The sequence below is a fragment of the Pseudoliparis swirei genome, chromosome 5, assembly GCF_029220125.1.
Source record: "Pseudoliparis swirei isolate HS2019 ecotype Mariana Trench chromosome 5, NWPU_hadal_v1, whole genome shotgun sequence".
NCBI lineage: Eukaryota > Metazoa > Chordata > Actinopteri > Perciformes > Liparidae > Pseudoliparis > Pseudoliparis swirei.
The window spans coordinates 6,281,352-6,295,297 of NC_079392.1; positions in this window are offsets into that span (position 1 = coordinate 6,281,352).

Genomic DNA, 13,946 nt, shown 5'->3' on the forward strand with positions numbered 1-13,946 from the left:
TGACAAGCATGGTGACTTGTGATTACTTGACCCCCTCATTTTTCTTTGCGTGCCATCATTAGTTTTAATTTGTCCAGTAAATTATGACTAAATACATGCAATGCTAAATTCTGATACGGTGAGGTAAACGCTGATGCGAGCATTTAGCTCAAGGCACCGAGTTCCGCCTCACGGAACCCGCAAGCACAGCTTTAGACTCTGTTATTTATTGTTCAGTGCGGACAATAAATGTGAACTCCAGGCCTTTCTGTCAGAATGTCAACGATGGAAGAAATAAAACCCATTTCGACAGTCCCCCAGACGAGCTAGCTGAGGGACAGTGGTCACTCAGGAATCACGCCACCTGTTGGAGGACAATGACTCTTTCACATCAAGTGGGGATAGACATCCCTTTACTCCCCCCTCATTTTGTCAAGGCGTAACCTTTTTTCCCCCTTTCAAAAAATGCGGCAACTCTTTCCAATTGAGTTGTTGCTGCTGCCATCGCTATTGGCTTTCAATAAGGCGACGGGGTTATCAAAGAGTGAAGGAGAAATTGCCTTGGCTCTGCCGTAGCCCTGATTGCACTATCAGAGCCGTCAGGGAGGCTCTTTATAAAAGGGAGGGCACGAGGGAGCGGGAGGTGGCGGCTGGCGTTGCCCCCCTGATAAATCAGCGCGTGCTGGCAGCCACTGCTTAGCGCAGCCAGGCAGCACCGGAGTGCCGCGGTTCAGGGTCGGCACTTGGCAAGCCCCCCTCGAAAAAACAGGGCCGTCTGCACCCGACCGCGGACCTCGCTGCTCCCCAGGCTGATCCTCCGCCGCTGCCCTTGTCAAGGTTTGTTTGTTTATCCCTGATCCATCCCCTCTGCCCTCACCATACCATATTGTTTCCCACCAATGCCAAATTACCCCCCCGCCACACTCCCCCCTGTCTAACTTATTCTGCATATTTCCCCCAACTTCATTTATTAAATTAGGAAAAAAACGATGCTGTTGAATTTGAGACATGCTTCCATTTGTGTGTGTTTGATAATTCATTGTTCATTGCAGCAGCTGTTTACAGAACCAGACACACACGGTGACCGGAAAAAAATAAGTTCACGGCTTTTGTTTCAGGACTTTCATTTCGCTATATTGGGGTACTATATGAATGCAATTCTGCAAGTGAAAATGAAGGATTAATGCAGTGAAATCAATCCCTTTGTAAGTCTTTTTTTTGAGAGACAAATGGACGGATGTTTCTACTGCTGGCATGTTTACGGTCAAGCGGATTACATTTTGGTTTAAAGCGCATATTGAATTGGTTATATCACCTTAAATCCAAAAACATCACACCATCTGGGGAGGAAATTATGCCACCGTTAACATTTCTCATAAATTTCTACTCTTCTCATCTTCTATTGGATGCTTGAGTTTATTGCCCCCAATAGAAAAATGTGATTTGTTGTGCTCTCAAGTGTTTGCTTGATAAGGTTGGAGCCCAGTCATCACTTCCTGTGAACTGACACACCTACATCTCTCTCCCGCTCGTCTCCCCGTGTACATTTCCATACCGTCTTCCAAAGAAACCACGATTCAGACCATTTACAATCAAATGAAATTAAAGGATCACAACGCATGGGAATGGAGGGGGGGGGGGATTATTTAATTAATCTGTCCTCTTTCACTCCAGGTGCGTCGGGTTAATGCAGACGCTCTTTACCGCGCCGTTGAGATGGCCATTAGTGTTCAATTACACATACTTAAAAAGGGACGGCTGAGGCCACACATCTGATTCATTTCAGATTTATACTGTCATTTTGCTTTAAAACCTTCTAATTTCTCCTGCTTCTAGGAATCTGTTTGGAATTGTACAGGACCTCCTCAACTTTTTCTAATTAGATGGACATGAATATAGTGGTACATGTCATTAACGGTGTATTGAGGTGCACCAACTGATCCTGAATATCAAGAGGTTCTTTAACTTGCGTTAAATTAAAGCATGCACAATTATGCATTGGATCAGCCGACTTCATCGTTAATGCTTCATCTCATTTGGTCATTTTATAAGGGCTGGTTGAGCGTGATCGAGATTGGAGAGAAGTGTCATGCCTGTGGTTTCTGTAATTTGGTACATAGGCAATATTTTTCTCTGAGTTAAAATTCTTTTCATATTCTCCCCACTTTTTGTCTCAGGAAATATAAACTATAAAGACACTGTATAGCAAAATTGGGCATATTTCTTCCATTATTTCAAAACGGGTTCAAATGTTTAATGGACATATTGTAAATGTCAACGAGTGACAAGAAGGACGTCTTAGATAGATGGTTATAATAAAGCGTATTTAATTAAGTATTGAATAAGTAAGGGGTCTCAGAAGGAGTGATTTCACCCCAATCCTGCCGACTCAGCCATCGAGCCGGCAGGATTTTCCGTCCACCGCGCGGACAGAACAAAGTCTCTTTCTGGTAAAGATCGTGGAGGGGGGGTATGTCTCATGATAAACAGATCTTGGTGCAACCAAAGTCATGTACATACTCTCAAGTCGTTCTGTTCCCCGGACCTGGAGTACCTAATGCTCATGTGTCGACCATTCTGGCTACCGCGGGAGTTTACAGCAGTCACCGTAACTGCTGTGTACATTCCGCCTCAAGCTAACACGGACATAGCGCTGAAGGAACTCTACGGGGCGATCAGCGAGCAGGAGTCGGCACACCCCGAGGCTGCTTTCATTGTGGCGGGGACTTCAACAAAGCGAACCTGAAGAAAGTACTCCAAGTTCTACCAACACATAACAAGCAACACGCGGGGGGAGCGGATTCTCGACCACTGCTACACTCCCTTCCGGGATGGATACAAAGCCCTCCTCCGCCCACTGTTCGGCAAATCGGACCACCGCTCCATCCAACTACTCCCCGCCTACAGGCAGAAGCTGAAGCAGCAACCAATCGCTGTGAAGGAAGTGCAACGCTGGTCGGACCAATCGGAGTCTATGCTACAGGACTGTTTTGAACGTGCTGACTGGGATATGTTCAGGGTCGCGTCGGACAACAACGTCAGTGAGTACGCGTCCTCAGTCACCGGGTTCATCAAGAAATGCATAGATGACGTTGTTCCTACCAAGTCGGTTCGGATTTATCCCAACCAGAAACCGTGGATAAATGGCGATGTTCGCGCTGCACTCCGCGCGTAACACCGCCTTTGACTCGGAATATGGCGGAATACAAAAGAGCCCGCCACGACCTCCGTAAGACCATCGGCTCTGCCAAGCGGGAGTTCAGGAACAAGGTGGAGGAAAAGCTCAAGAGCCATGACGTGCGAGGTGTGTGGAAGGGCTACAGACAATCACGGACTTCAGAGGGAGAACCAGCGGTGAAGAGAACTCCTCTACCTCCCTCCCAGGCGAGCTAAATACATTCTTTGCTCGGTTCGGCGTGAGCGGCAGCCCGCCCAAGGCAGCGCTGCCGAGGAGACCAGCCTGCTGATCATCTCAGAGGCTGACGTGCGCAGAGCCTTCAAGCGGGTGGACATCCGGAAGGCGGCAGGTCCCGACCACATCCCGGGCGCGCCTCAGAGCATGTGCAGACCAGTTGGCAGGAGTCTTCGCAGACATCTTCAACCTCTCCCTGTCCCAGGCTGTTGTTCCTGAGAGCTTCAAGATGTCCACCATTGTGCCTGTCCCCAAACACCCCAAGGTAACCTGCCTGAATGACTGGAGACCCGTAGCCCTCACCTCGATTGTCAGTAAATGCTTGAGAGGTTGGTCAAGGACTTCATTTGTTCCATGTTGCCTGCCACGCTGGACCCATGGCAATTTGCATATCGTCAAAACAGATCCACCGACGACGCAATTGCCATGGCACTTCACACCGCCCTTTCCCACCTGGAGGAGGAACTGTTGTGTGCGAATGCTGGTTGTGGACTACAGCTCAGCGTTCAACACTATTGTTCCCGCCAAGCTCGACACCAAGCTCAGAGGTCTAGGCCTGCACTCTACCATGTGCAGCTGGATACTGGACTTCCTGTCGGGCCGCCACCAGGTGGTGAGGATGGGCAGTACCACCTCAGAGCCGCTGACCCTCAACACGGGAGCCCCTCAGGGATGCGTGTTGAGCCCTCTCATCTACTCCCTGTACACCCACGACTGCACGGCCATGCACAGCTCCAACGTCATCATCAAGTTTGCTGACGACACAACAGTGTTGGGGCTGATCACCGACGACGACGAGACAGCCTACAGGGAGGAGGTTGGATCACTGGTACAGTGGTGCCAGGAGAACAGCCTCGTCCTCAACGTCAAGAAGACCAAGGAGCTGATCGTGGACTACAGGAAGTGGAGAGGAGAGCACACCCCCATCTCCATAGACGGAGTTGCAGTAGAGAGGGTCAGCAGCTTCAAGTTCCTCGGCGTGCACATCTCCGAGGACCTCACATGGACCACGCACACCACTCACGTGGTGAAAAGGGCCCAACAACGCCTGTATTTCCTTAGGCGACTGAGGAAATTCAACATGGCCCGCCGCATCCTCAGAACATTCTACACCAGTACCATCGAGAGTGTTCTGACAGGTTGCATCACCGTCTGGTACGGGAACTGCACCGCCCTGGAGCGTAGGGCACTACAGAGGGTGGTGCGGTCGGCACAGTACATCGTTGGAGGTGAGCTTCCTCCATCCTGGACATATACACCAAGCGGTGCGGGGCCAGGGCCAAACGGATGATGAAAGACAATAACCACCCGGCCACAAACTGTTCACCCTTCTACCGTCAGGCAGGCGATACCGCAGTATCAAGTGCCGCACAAACAGACTGAGGGACAGCTTCTTCAGTCAGGCCATCAGGCTGCTGAACAAGGACTGAGACCCTCATTAACACTATACACCAGAACATATTCTGTGAATATCTATGGCCATGGTGTATATTTTATTACATTGTTTATATATATATATATTGCATATATATATTGTATGTATATACATATATATATATATATTGTCTCAAAAAAGTGTATATTTTATTACATTGTTTTATATATATATATTGTCATGATGTATATTCTATTACATTGTTTTATATATATATTGTTAATACTTTCTTCTTTTTTGTGTGTGGATATTGTATAGTTTATTCTCATTCTTATTCTTTTTTTAGTCTGCTACTGCTGTCGGGTGTTTTGCACATAAGAATTTCACAAACCGATTATACTTGTATAAAAGGGGATGTGACAATAAAAACTTGAAACTTGAAACTTGAATATAACCAAAACATTGGTGCATAGTTTGCTCGTCGGCTGCGTCGTCTTCCAGGTCGGTGTCCACGCCTCTTGGCACGTCTATTGTCTCTCACGTGGCCGTGTGAACCGATTAGCAGACGGGAAAAATAACGTTCCTTTCTTCCACGGCGCAGGAATGTCCACGCCTCTTGGCACGTGATCCTCTCAGGTGCGTTCAATGTAAACAGTTAATTATTCACGAGTCACTACACTGAATGCAATCCTTAAATAAACAGAGTATTATAAAGCTATTTCAAAATACTTTAATAGAAACAATTGGGCTTGTTCGCCTAGCTAGCTAACGTTCCCACACGAGTGAGTTTGTTGCTACTGTTGAGTCACAACATGGAGTCACAAATTACTGAGTCACGATGAAAGTCTGAAATCGCAGATGAGACAATGCCGTCTGCACACTTCAACCTTCTTATGACACAGAAATGGGTCAGTGTGTTTGCACTTCCTGTTCCCACGTCTCCCACGAAGTCATTAGGTTTAAGAATGTTTTTATTGGAGAACCTCAAGCGTTTAGAGATTTGAACGTTCGGTTCTCACAATATAAAATATGTCATTACATTCCCTCCTCTCACCCTTGGAATTTTTAAGAAGCTAATTATCAAAAGGCGGTTCCTAAAAGTTGTCCGACTCGTCTACCTTGACAGTCTACTGTGACTGTGGTGTGGTTCATATGATAGTTATATAACGTTAGCTTTCTACTTTGGTCCAGTCACATTAATGCTTAAAAATCATAACAGTGGTGCTCATTTGTGGAGATTATTGTGTTATTGCGTTTGCCTCAGAGCTCATTTTCTTCAATAATCCCAAATCCAGTGGAAAGATCCCATTTGTTTTTTTGTAGAGCACAAATAAAAATAACTTCACTACTGTAGCACTCTATAGGGGGCGCTATCTCCACGGATTAAAACATCTCATTTCTTCTTGGTAATTACAATTTTGACAAGATAAAATCACAAAGATAAAGTCAAAACAAACAGATTATACACTTACTGGTTCAGATTAAACCTAAATTTCACTTTGACTTTCAAGGTTGTGCGTGTTTTTGCATGCTATTTGTATTTTTTTTAAATGGATCACAAGTTGCTTAAAAAGTATAGTATTATCTCTGACCGTCAAAGCTAAAATCAGAACATCTGTGGCGGTTAAATAGACCTCGAATATCAGTTAAAAATACCGAGCCACCTGAGTGTGCCCATATGTCACAGCGGCGTCAACAAGTGAGCCTGATCATTGCTAAACAATCCAGCTTGTACACCAGAGGCCTCATGCGTCCCCCCTCTGGCCCACAGACGGGCCCCGTCGGCTGGGCCCTCCTCGACCTCCTCCCTCCTCCTCCTCCTCCTCATCCTCCTCCTCCTCCTGCGCTGTGAAGCCACGGGGGGACGCGTGGTGCCTTTTGTCTGAGCGGTGTGGGGGGCCGCAGATGTCGTCCCCCAGAGACACAGCGGAGGTTAATGATCTCACAGCCTCTGCTAAAATAAATAAATCATTTCCAGTCAGGAGTCTGCATAAATCTCCACTCAAACGCCGATTTGCTGGAGCAAGCACCACCAGTTGCTAATGACTGTTTTTTTTCCTCCTTTTTTTTTTTACCACCCCCCCTCCTTCCTTGATTGCCCGAGGGGATAGGCAGTGACACAGATGAGTTCTTTCCCCTCACTCTCTCTACTCCCCTTCCCCCCCACCACCTCTCCTTGTCTTTCTCTCTCTCTCTCACACACACACACACACACACACACATTTATGGCTATTCTAATTCACAGCGTGTTTTGTCAGGGGACATTAGCTGGCTGACAGACGTCTGGTTTAGATGGGGGGTGTATTTGTAGTGACAGTGGTAGTTGTTTCTTGTTTCAGCTGAGCTGATATTAGGAGACGTGTGTGTGTGTGTGTGTGGGGGGGGGGGGGTTCTGCTGCTGTCATGCACGACACAGTGTGGCGCAACACAACGCGGTCTGTTCGCTCCATCTCTGCACACTTTCTCAAAGTCAGTCTATGCAAAGCAGATTCTTCCACTAGAAACATGTTTGGGGGGGTTGTTTGTATTTTTATTCAGTGTTATTGTGGAGTCATGCTTTCCCAAATGTACCATGATGTGTGTTTTTTTCTTCATTGCTATCACACCCAACATCATTTGTGAGTTATCTGAGAATTATAGGGCTTTTTTTTCATCCATCATTCAGTTGTTTTTATTCATACAATTTAAACTTTCTGTTTTAAGTACAATACGCATTATTAGGCCCTGATAGGTGGTTGATCGATTTGTCCCACCACAGAAAACCGCTCTGTTAATATATTTATCTTTTCAATCTTTTAAAATAAATAATGCTCTGCTTGCAGCTTCTTCTTGCAGTAATCTTCTTTAAACCAATATGGTTTTTATTATAATGTGAATTGATTCTCTTTGAGCATCAAACTGCCTTTTGAATAAAACAAACAACTCTGTTTCAACCTTTTCAGCATTTTATGGACAAAACCCACTCGTTCATGAATCATCAACCCGACGTATTATCTCACAAAAATAACGAGACGCCTTCACGATGCAACGCCGCTAAACGTGGCGCTCGTGCGTGTTAATTCCGCCGCTACACACAGTTACGGGAGGTTACGACGGCTTGAACGCCACGCAGCGTGATGGCGCCCGCGTCACTAATTGGAGAACAGTCACCACTTGTGTGGCTTTAGCCGTTAGCTGCTTAAGTGGTGTCATCAATAGACGCGGCTCAGTAATCAATGAACCCATTCAGAGCTCATTAGGAGTCACACTCAAGTACTAAAATAGCACAATGTGAATTACGCGTCTAAATATAGCATTTAAAACTAATACGAAAGGAAGATGAAGCATGTTCAGGGTGTCACAGTCATTTAATGAAACAGTGGTTAATTTGGGGGACCACGATAAGCTTATTTTAAATGTGTGATGTAGAGGAAAACTCATTTTTTGTCTTTAATACATCAGTTTGACAGAAACGCTTTGCACCCACGCGGTAGCCACCTCAACAAAAGGAGAGAGAAAAAGCACGCATGTATGGATCTTTATTTCAAGGTGAAAGAGAAGTCAAACACACTCAGGAATTATAGATCAAATCGTGAAAATATTGACTCGTGAGGTTTAAAAAATAATAATAAAGGAGTGGGGGAAGAAAAGAAGAAGCAAGCAACAACAAAGTAAATAAATAAAGTCATTACCACAGCTTAGAACAGAGGCATCCGATGTTCTCTTTTATCCTGCAACAACAAAAAGAAGAAGAAGAAGAAGAAGACACGGGAGGAAGAAATAACACACACAGGAAGAAAAAAAGAGCAGGAGAAAGAATTGCACAGAGGCTTTTCTTTTCTTTAAAATGCTGCATTAGGTCTTTTCCTGCAGTCAGTTTTCATAGTTCAAAGCTGGCAGTTCAATAAATAGCAGGAACTGGCACATCTCTGTTCTTGCAAAAAGAAATCAATGTTAATCCTATTACCGGCAGTTATCACCTAGCCCAGAGACGGTGGCAAGTAAGGAGAAAAAAAAGAAGAAGAAGGGAAAAAAAGAGAAGGGGAAAAAAAACTGAGATGTCAAAGCGGGAAGGGGAGAGAGAGCGAGAGAGAGAGCGAGAGAGAGAAAGAGAGAGAGGGAGAGAGAGTCACCCTTCATTCACTTTCAAACACAGTTTTGATAATTTACTTCTGTAGAAGAAGAAAAAAGAAGAAGAAGGAGAAGAAAAAGGGTGGCGGGGGGATGGGGTGGGGGGGTGTTGAGCTTCAGTTACTAGTGTGTGTGTGTGTGCCTGTGGAGAGGGGTGGGGGGGGGGGGGGTCCAGGGCTACTGATGTATTCGCACATAATGCTTGGATCAGCCCCTGCTGCTGTAAGCAAGATGTTTGAGGCACAAAACATCATTTATGAAGAAAAAAAAATGTTCACAGCGCTTAGCAATCCTCTTCCTGGAGCGTCCTGACATCTGGCCTTTCTCCTTCTCCCCGTCTCTCACTTCCAGTCCGTTCCTCTATGCTTCCCAGTTGTTTTTGTGTGCATGGGGGAAGGGGGTGGGGGGGTCGTGAAAAGAAAAGATCGCTGCGCAGGTGCTTTACTGCTCCTGTGACGTTAAAGAGAAGTCAAGATAACAAAAACAAAAAAAGGGCAGTCCATCTTTAAATTAGAAGGACTGGTTTTCAAATGGTGTTGCTGACGTATTTTTCTCCTCCCTTCAAACAGGAGTGATGTCATCAAAGATAGGGCAGCAGGATATTTGCAATTTTGGTACAATTTTGGAAATTGGTGAAACCCGCCGCAACTTCTTGAATGCAGATTCTTTTTGCTCCCAAAATCTCCAGATATTCTACAAAAAAAACATATTTACAATTAACAAGCTGGAATTGGGGAATGTTGGGGACTTCTTTTGCTTTAAAAAAAAAAAAAGAGACTTGAATCCATTGTCAAAAAAGTTTCCAATTATTTTTCCTCGACGGAGTGATTACTCCAGTTCAGCTCTTATCGAAGGCAGAAAGTCATTTAAAGGAGAGAGACGTAAACTTACTCTAAGTTCTCGTCTTCCCGCATTTCACACGTGATTATTTTCCTCGTTCTCTCCGGTGGTTAAATGTATCTTTGGATGTTGATGCAGCGATGCAACTTTTACAGTCCGGTTACTGACACCTGGGCTTTTGGATCAATACTGGGATTATGTGTGTGTGAGGCAACATCAGGTTTGACATAAACGTTGCTTTACTCAAACAAAGTGTATATAACACATACGTATAAGTTCACTGAATTGTTAATTATTGGTACAGCTGTCTATTTATAAGGCATTTGTAGTTATTAGTATTTCACTTGTGATGTTGTATGTGTTTTATTCTATTTAATGTTTTGTACGATCTGGACCTTGAGTCTAAAAATAAAAGTTTCATTGATTGATTATTGCTAAAATAATAAATTGTACACAAGCAAATAATCTTCAAAAGGAACCAGAATAAGTGAAGTGTAACAGGTTCTGGTAAAAAACTTGAACAGGATTTAAACGTGCAGTTTATAATGTATATGGTATGTAAACATAGAATTAAAATTCAATTGTCAGGATACCCGATCCAGCTATTTGAGTCGGTATCGGCACATCTTTGGACGTTTTTTGAGACGCTAATGATGCTGGAGCGGTTAGCCACTAAATCCACATTCAGTTTTTTCGTACGAGACGACATTTTATGACGACTTTCTATCGACCTATTGATTCATCGGGGAGATCTCTCTTCATTTTTCTTCACGCAAACACTTCCTGGTTTCAGTTTAATAAACTATTCATTTGATGTTTTTGATATATTCGTAAACCTTTGGGTCTTGCACTGCTAGCGGGACAGAAACCAGAGGTTTGAGCAAATTCAAATCAAGCCTATTCCACTATCGTCTAACATTTAATTGACAATATCAGCTAATCGATTAAATTGGGGAACTAATCTGCAGATGGATTGATAATGAAAGCAATCTTGAGTTGCAGCCCTACTCTCCCCCCCTCTTGTTGAAAATCAATACCACAGAAGATGCGCATTGGCACTTCACCGTGTTGTATGAATTCATAATGTTTTACGTGCAAAAAAAATAAAACTCACACAAAACAAAACCCCTCTGCCATTAAAAATTTCATTTCTCCAATGAACACACCAAAACCCTAGATTAGGCCTAATCACTGTCACCAGGAAGCAGAATCAGGCCCTCTCACTGGCGGATTAAGTCTTCTGTTGTTGTTGTCCTTATTGTTGTCGCTGAGAAATAATTACAGCTGAATCTCATCAAAGCCAATTCAACTCTTGGCAGGACTCAGCTCAGTTTTTCCCTTTTTTTTTCTTATCCCTTTCTTTCAGCGAGAGAAACCTGAGTCCCCCCCCCCCTCCCTGCATGAAAGTGAAGATTAAAGTAGTTAAACACTTGCTTCTTTTTTTCTTCTTCCTTTCACTTGCTCCCAATAAGAAATGCATCTACCTGACACGGGTTTTTAACCTTGACGACGCACTGACTTTGTGTGAAATTTATTTCCGGCGCCGCGTGGAAGCGAGTGACCCCATTCCAGGCCGCTCGCCCCCTTTCTATACTCCTATAATAAATGAGATGGCGGTGCGGGGGGCTTTAACATGTAAAATAGTGGTGACATGCTAAATAATGAGGCAGGCCGGAATTATGTAGAGCTGGCGTTCCGACTCTGGGGTATTCCCAGGTCTCGGTCGCCCGGGCCTCCTCCTCCTCCTCCTCCTCCTCCTCCTCCGCCGCCGTCTGCTGCTCCGAGGGTGAGATGGGGGGGGGAGGGGGGTGTCTGAATATGAAAATGGAATTAATGTACCAACGCCCCAAAGGTAGATTACATCGTAGCGACCCCCTTTTGGCCACACTTTCCTCAGTTTTTGGGGGGACCAACAACCAAAAGAGGAAAACGTTTTATTCATCATGGAAATCTGTGTTTTTATTACTCCCCGGTGGAAGTTGAGATGTATTATGTTCCTTTCTCTTTTGTTGTGTATTTGTTGATGCAGTAGGTCATTTCAACACAGTGCATTTGGGGCGTAATGCCTCGATCATCTCTCTGGCGTTTGCGCGCTTCAACCTCGTGGTTTTTTGGGAGCGATCGCGGGGGAGTGAGTTACGATCGCGATTAAAAGACGGGCGAGCGGATGCGGGCGGGGGGGAAAAAATCTCGGCAGAATGTAATCATCTCACAATGACTTTGCCACTTTGGAAAACAGCAGCTGCTTCGACTATTATCATTGTTACTTTTGAATGCCGAGTGTGTGCAGGCGCCCGAGCTTGTTGTGCAACCTTGAAGCCCCCGTGGTAAACGCCACTGTTTTATTGCCATTGTCGCCGCGGCGGACAGATTTAGCAGGTTTAATGCGCCCCCGGTTTTCAGTTTGCAACAAACGTTGCTTGTAAACCTGCTTTACGACCCTCCCTTGGCGTTTTTTTGTCCGCCGGTTGGGGGGATTAACCGACGTGCAACCGCCTGTCCTTCAGGTGACACGCACGGTGCAATCCAAAAAGTCGTACCGCGCTTTATCGCCGTTTCTCCGCGAGTGACTGATGACTGATCTGTTAGCTCATTACGATGTGGTCGAAGTCGGTATTCTCCTGAAAGTGTGCGGGGCGATGAAGCCAGAGATGCTTTGAGGGTTCGTAACGGGATGAGAAATGTCCTCCCTCTGTTGTTCCTTTTCACTTTTTCTATTTTTTTAAAATTTGATGCCAGCTTCGCCTGGCTGGATTACATTTTTTTAATGGCTCCAAGGGCAGCTGTCATGGCCCGTAAAAATCAACAACAGTGTGTGTGTGTGTGTGTGTGGGGGGGGGGGGGGGGGTATTGCAAATGCATTCCCGATTGGCGAACACCTGCGTCACGACACATTCCCGACACCGATGGCGCGAATTAGAAAGCCGCCCCGTCCGAAAACTCGGGGCATCGGCGAAGTTCGCGTCGGACGGACGCCGCCATAAGATGGCCGTCGGCCGTTCGAGCGGCGACGTTACGATCGCTCGGCGGTTTGAGTTACGCGCGTCGATTGTCGCCACCGGCATTTTGCGGCTAAACAACCCGGCGCGTGTGTGTGTGGGGATCGTAAACTGCTCCTCTTGCATGGCCACATCGAAGTGAGGGAGCCCCCCTCACCCCCCCCCCCTCCCTCCATAAACAACCCTGTCATTTTAAGTAAGCGTCGCGCTGCTTACCGGGCACCTTTTTCCGCACCTAATTTGGAAGCTTTTAAATCTCCCGCAAGTGTTGTTGTGAGAAATGCCTGGTTGCAAATGTCTTTTATTGAATGCTGACTCTGTGGTATTACAGGCTTGCAGATATGCCCGGTGTAATATGTCCCCATAGCTTTATCTTGTAATAGTAAAGTGTATTAATTTTCACCGGACTGGGGAAGTGTGTGAGGGGTTAGAATTGACTCTATTTGGGATTGGACTTGCCAATGGCTCCTAACGCGGTGGGGTTTTTTTTCACGAAGAGGGGGCTGCAAAAGATGAAGCGGTTGGAAAAGTGTCCGTGTGTGTGTTTGTGTGTGTGTGCTTTCAATTGGTAGATTTCTTAAGTAAGCCTAGAGGTTTATCACAATCCATCAAAAGGAGTGGGCTCTGGGTAATTAAGGACTTTTCCAAGAGTGGCATTCTTGAAAAGGGAGTTGAGAGTCCACATAGCGTTGGATTTACCTATGAAGTTGTGCTTCACGCTAATCTACTGTATAATACGGAGTGCCATTCGGCAGAGAGCTATTCTTGGTCACGGTACCAGGGCCGGTGTGTTTGTCATATACCGCACAGCGCAGACTGTGACTGTGTGTTAAAGGGAGATGGCGTGACTTCATGCGAACTTTCAGTAATAAAAAAAACAACTGAAAGGCTCTCGTGGCCGCGTAGGTTTCACGCCGCTGTACGTAATTTGATTTGCACACAGAGACGGATATAAGAGTTCATTAAGAGTGCCTTTTTTATTCACGCAAATCCCTGCCAGCTGCGGTGACCTCGAGCAAAGTCAGCAGCCTTTTAAAACATTTAACCCTCCTGTTACCTTCACATTTACGAACATATTTGACCCTCGGGGTCAATTTGACCCCAGCAATTAAAACCTCCAGAAAATTATTAGAATTAATATTGTTTCCCAAGTTTAAGTGTGAGGTACTTTATGTTTGTTTGTTGACTACCTAAATAGCCCTTTAAATATATAAAAAAGTTGATATTTCTT